We start from the raw sequence: 6294 nt of genomic DNA on the forward strand, positions 1-6294 counted from the left end.
GGCACCTCACGGAGGTTTTCACCCTAATTGCTTACCCTGGGCGCCTCCAAGGGAGGTTTTCACCCAGAGATCTTATTCTCTTTTCTCCTTTTTTTCCCAACCCATTGACCTTCTCATGGAGGTTTTCAATCAATGAACCAATCTAAGTCACCTCCGAGGAGGTTTTCACCTTAGATTTTTATTTTCCTCTTATTTTCATTTTTTTCTTTTTTCTTTTTTTTTCTACCCTACCCTACTTGAAAAACAAAATCATTTTCAAGCATAAGAATACTTCCAATGGAGCCATGTGCACATCGAGATTAGAGACAAAATGATGTGGAGGCTTGAAATGCATGCTTTGACAGCTATCTGGACTTCAGAGACCAAATGATTTGACTTTGAAGGGATCAAACATAGCTGAGGAAGAGAGTATTGTTGCAACTTAGTGACTGTCTAGAACCATATCTCAATATAGCTCTGATATCCTTGGTCCTCTTGCTGATCTGGATCATTCTTCATGTCACCTTCTATCATGACCTTCTCATCTTCCTCTTTTTGCTGATTTTTCTCTTGACTACATGGAGGATTTGATGGTAACCATGAGGGAGCTTTCTCGATCTCTGATTCCGATCTCTTCTTCTCATTAAGTGCAGTCCATGGTTCTTTGATCTCCTCTCTTGAATCTTCTTTTGCTAGATGTGATCCTTCAGTGCTGTCAATATAATCTCTTTTCTCCAATACTCTTCCTAAGCTATGGTGAATATCTTCGAGCTCGAGAGGAGTTGTTTGGACATGTTGCGCCTCAGCATTGTAATGGAGTTGAGCTACTCCAATGTGTGGATTTGGAAATGGTGGTACGAGTAGTTGAATGGGGGTGTATATTTGATATGAGTGTGGATGGGGTTGTGGTTGGGCAGGCATGTGGGGCAACCTTGGTGGAGGAGGAGGCGATGGTTGCGGTTGAGCAGGTGGTGGAGGCAAAGGAGTGGGAGAAGAGTTGTATTGGGGCCTCCACCCTTGATGAGGTTCATTCCACTAAGGCTGTGGCTGAGCATAAGAGTGAAATGAATGAGCGGCTGGTTGGGCATAATATGGAGATGGATCCAACTAAGGAGGGGGTGTGGACTAGGAAGGATGAGTAGGGGGACTCCAAGAAGGCATGGAAGTGGCTTGATAGGGGCCGTAATAGGTCTAGGATGTTCCTTGCATTCCCTTCTGGTAGGGTATGGGTCCATGTGGCCTCCTTTGGTTCATATAATAGAGTGATTCAGTGGCTCTTTTGGCTCTCTGATATGCAACTTTAAGTCCAGGCAAGGAAGGGCAGTGATTCGTAAGATGGTATTCTTCACAGAAGAAACACACTTTTAGGGAGTGCATTGGACATTCGTTCCTAGGATGCTTTCTAGTGCACCTGGGACAAAATATGGCCAAAGCCCTCTTGGCTTCCTCTTGCTTCCTTTAGATCCGCAGGGTATCCAATTGCATGGCAAGAAACTGCCTCATATCACTCTTGAAATCATCCATCTGATTTTCAAATTCGTTTTTGGACAAGGTACTGCTCCCAACATTTCTACTTATATCCATTTGCTCCAAAGGAATGTTTTCTTCTTCTTCTTCCCTTGAGGTTCTTCAAATATGTCTTGTTGTCCACCTAAGGGTTCTTTAATCACAGCCATCGAAGAAGAGAGAAGGTTGGCTATGTGAAGCAGTGGGGGTGTTGTGCAATCATTTTTCTGAATTATCTCTACTCCTACAAGGCATGAAAGGAAACCTTTTTGGTTGATTTTTGCTTCTTCTTCTTTTAACAATGTAAACTTTGAAACGGGAACTGATACTGTTACCCGTTTCGTAGAGGTAGCAAAAAAATTACCCGATTTTCAAAAGTGGTGATGCAGAATACACATGTTTTTTTTAGAACATGGTTTTTGGAACTTTAATTTTTTTCATGTGCATTAAGTTTTAGAATGGTAGTGATTTTCATGCTGATTTTAAAAAGTGAGTATTCTGCATCACACCCTTTTTTTAAAAGACCTATTTTTTGACTTTAAATTTTCTAGTGTGTGAAATGTAAAAAATTATTTTCTAAATTTGATAGTTTTTGAAGTGGTCATTTTATTCATATTTTCTTGTCCTCTATCTTAATTTTTTTTTTTTTTTTAGTGGGGCTTTTATTGTTTTGCGTTTTTAAATTAGAAAGTCGATAGTTTGAATTTTAGATAATCTACATATTTATACATCCTTAATTAATTTTTCAATCCACATGAAATAATTGTTTCTAAAAAACAACATTTTTTAACAATGGACATAAAAATAACCATTTTTAACATAAATATAACAAAAAAACTAAACGTTTTGATAATTTTTTGCTAGAATTAACATGTCAAAATCACAATTTTTATACAAAAATATTAACTAAAAATGGTCAAATAATAGTTTTTTTTATGAATTTCATGTCAAAAAAATAATAATAACTTTTTTTTCAAAAAATAATAATTAACTTAAAAATCAATGCGAAAATCACAGTTGTGCTCTCTCTTTCTTTCACATACCAGACTCTTGATGGAAATTTCACCTCTTTTGAACTTTTCCAATCTGAGATTAGCTTCTTATCACTTAAAGCACTTGAAATATTTGTAGGCATGAGCTCAGGTGGAGTTCGTTCACCAATGTTTTTTGAAGATACACCTTTAAGACTCTTTGGTCCATAAAGATTCACAGAAATTTTCCTTGATGCCATTTTCCTAAAAAAAAAACACATAAATTAGTAAATAAAAAAGCATATTAACTTAAATTAACAACAAAAATATACCATAAATTTTTTATTTGTATAATCAGAATTGCCCAGCCACCTCTAATGGGCAGGCGGGTCGATGGGCGAGCGGGAGGTCAGGTGAGGGATAATGAGGCTAAGTGCACAATTAGGCAAATATGGGCGAGCCCCTACCCATGCACCCCCCACATCCCCCTGACGACTACATTGAAGCCCCGACCCCATTAACTTATTCCTTTCACGAGAGATCTCTTGTCTGGATTCACTACACATTAATAATTAAAGTAACACGCCTGATCCAATCTCCGAAAATGATGATGATGACAAATCCCTTGATATGATTACCAAGTTATTGTACTCCCTGCATCCATCAAATCTGTGTTTTCTCTTTGTTTCGCTCGCCAACTCTGTATTTCTTCGTGGTCCATCCTTTGCATGCCACCCTAGATGTTTGTTTTCAGCTGAATTTTCTGTTTGAACGAAGCTTCCTAAGCTTCCCCCCCTCCCCGGCCCCCCTCCCCTTCCCTCACCCTACCCCCTACCGTCCCCCCACACTCCCGCGCCCCATCCCCCCTCGCCCCCCTCCATCCCCCCAAACCCTCCCCCCCATCCCCCCAACCCCTCCCCGCGGCCGCCCCTCGCCACTGCGCCCACCCCCCGCCCCCCGTCCAACTGTACCCTTCCCCAACCCCCACGCACCCCTACCCCCGTGCCCTACCCCTACCCCCCTCCCCCCCCCAACACCCCACCCTTATCCCCCCCCATTCCCCCCCCCTTACACCCTACCCGCGCCCTACCCTTACCCCCCCCCCCCCCTTACCCCTACCCTTAACCCCGCCCCTCACCCCCGCCTACCCCCTACCGCCCACCTTACCCCCTCCCCTTACCCCTACCCTTAACCCCGCCCCTCACCTCCGCCCACCCCCTACCCCCCCTCCCCACCTTACCCCCTACCCCCTACCCGCGCACCCCCCCTTAACCCCTACACCCCCCATCCCCTACCCCCCGCCCCCAACCCCCTACCCCCCCCTACCCCCTACCCGCGCCGCCCCCCTTACCCCTCCCCCAACCCCCTACACCCCCCCATCCCCTACCCTTACCGCTCCCCCCACCCTCGCCCACCCCCTACCCCCCTCCACCCACCCCCCCCCTCCTCGGCCCACCCCGCCCCCCCTCCCCCTCGCCGGCCCACCCTCGCCCACCGCTCCACTGCCACCGCCCCCTCCCCGCCCACCCATCCCCCCCGCCACCGCCACCCCCCCCCCCCCCCCCCCCCCCCCCCCCCCCCCCCCTCCACCGCCACCGCCCCCTCCCCAGCCCCCCCTCCCCCGCCACCGCCCCCTCCCCGCCCACCCATCCCCCACCACCGCCCCCTCCCGGCCCCCCCGCCCACCCCTCCACCGCCACCGCCCCCTCCCCACCCACGCCTCCCCCTCCAACTCCCCCGCCCCCTCCGCGGCAGCGGCGGGTCAATTCCCATTCATAATAGCATTGACTACTTCAATGGCAGCTTCATTGTCCTTAGCAAGCTCTGTTGTTGGATTCACCAAACCTTCATCAACAAGCTATGTTGCTGGATTTACCAAATATTCATCAGCAAGCTCCATTGTTGGAATCATCATATTGTCATCAACAAGCTTTGTTGTTGGAATCATCAAGTTTTTGTTAGCAGGCTCTGTTGCTATATATACAAAATCTTCATCCACTTGCAGCTGTGCATAGTGGGATTGCACAAACTTTTCATCTTGATGTAGATCTGTTGCTATAGATCCACCTTCATCTTTAACTTCAGTGCTCTGCCTCACACCAAAACATCTCTCAAGAGTATCCCAACCCTCCTTAGCTATCTTGGCTTCTAAAATCAAGGGAAGAATGTTGTCATCCACAGATTCTTTTATGCATTTCAATGCAAAGGCATCATTTTGCCTCTTCACTTTCAAATCTAAAAAGATCTCAAATATCTCATGTTGTCACTTTGACCTTCTTAGCCTCTTGGCTTTTCTCATTTAATCACTGACGAAATACGACTAAACAAAAAAATCAAACTTCAAACACAATACAACTTCACGAAAAAAATAGATATATAAATTACTTACAAATACAATATTTTCTCAAAAACTTTCACAAATCCTTTTTTGTAATCTTTTACAACTCATTTAAATATTTATCAACTTTTTTAATCTTCATAATTTCCTTTTTAAAAAGAAACCATGAACCCATCCTTTAAATAAAAAACTATAAACAAAGCCCTCTTTTTAAACAATACATAAACATTCTTGAAATAATGTTATTAAAACCTATTTTCTTTTTTCTTTTTTTTTTAATTACATCTCTCTTAAGATTCGAATTTCATCTCATAAAAATTAATGAAATGAAATATTACAGGGACACTTTTCAAATTACATTAGTCCTTTTTGAAAATAATACTATGCACTTCTCATTTAAAATTCTCACAAGTACATTTTACATAAGACATCATGAAATGTTTCATTCAAACCTTTAACCTTCGGCGTTGTGTACATTTTGTGTTTCATGCAACCAATGGGCTTCACCGTACCTTATCTTCAACAGACAGTATATTGACTTTGGCTGCAGAAATTTACGAAAGAACTTTTGACATTGCGAAAACATGGTACCTTAACGCTTTGTGAGGCCCGCAGCACCACCCCCGGGCCGCCCCGCCGCCGGTCGGGCAGGGCGAAGCGGCCCGGGGGTGGTGCTGCGCGCCCCTGCACAAAACAAAATCGATGATTAGTTAAAAAAAAAAAAGGAGAAAGGAAGAATACACACAATTGATTAGTAATTTAATAATAAAATGTGGAATCAATTTGAAATGGATTGAAAAGTGTGAATAAAAAAAAATTAAATAAATAAATTCATCGGCTTGGTCCAATTTTAACCAACGTTGAAATTGGTGATGAAGAACATTATTGAGATGCATTTGCAATTGCTCATTATTGGTTAGATCTTCAAAGGAGTGGATCTCATTGTTTCAGACATAGCATTGATCTTGTCAGTTGATAATGTTGACAAATGGTTAAATATTCGATCTAACCATCAAGGAGAAAATGGAATGAAATTATTGCTTGATCTCGACTCATGTGTTTTGGTTCAAAAATGTTTATATAACAGTTAATTGATTTAAGTGTTAGTGGATTGAATTTAATGGATTGATTTAGTAAACTATTCAATCGTCATCGACCTGGTCGAATATATCACAACGCATATTGCTTTATACAAAGCAAGTTGGGCATGTATAATGTAAGTTTTAATGATAATAGAGATCTAAAGCAATTTCCAGCAACAATAATCAACAAAGCTGCGGAGAAAATGGAATTTGGAAGAAGTCTCTTGATCTACTGGTGCTCACATTGGTTTAATCATTCACTGGAGTAAGAATGAATCGCTTGGGCAACCTGTATGAATCGCCTGGGCATCTGCATGACGAATCGCTTGGGCAACCTGTATTCAGAACGGATAAATCAGGGCGTGATGTCGTGGCTTACCCTGTTCCTGAATGTATGTGCACAAAACAGTCTAAAGAG

The sequence above is a fragment of the Pinus tabuliformis genome, chromosome 5_1 (assembly GCF_031772625.1).
Source record: "Pinus tabuliformis cultivar Carrire ecotype Pingquan chromosome 5_1, CPIR1, whole genome shotgun sequence".
Lineage (NCBI taxonomy): Eukaryota > Viridiplantae > Streptophyta > Pinopsida > Pinales > Pinaceae > Pinus > Pinus tabuliformis.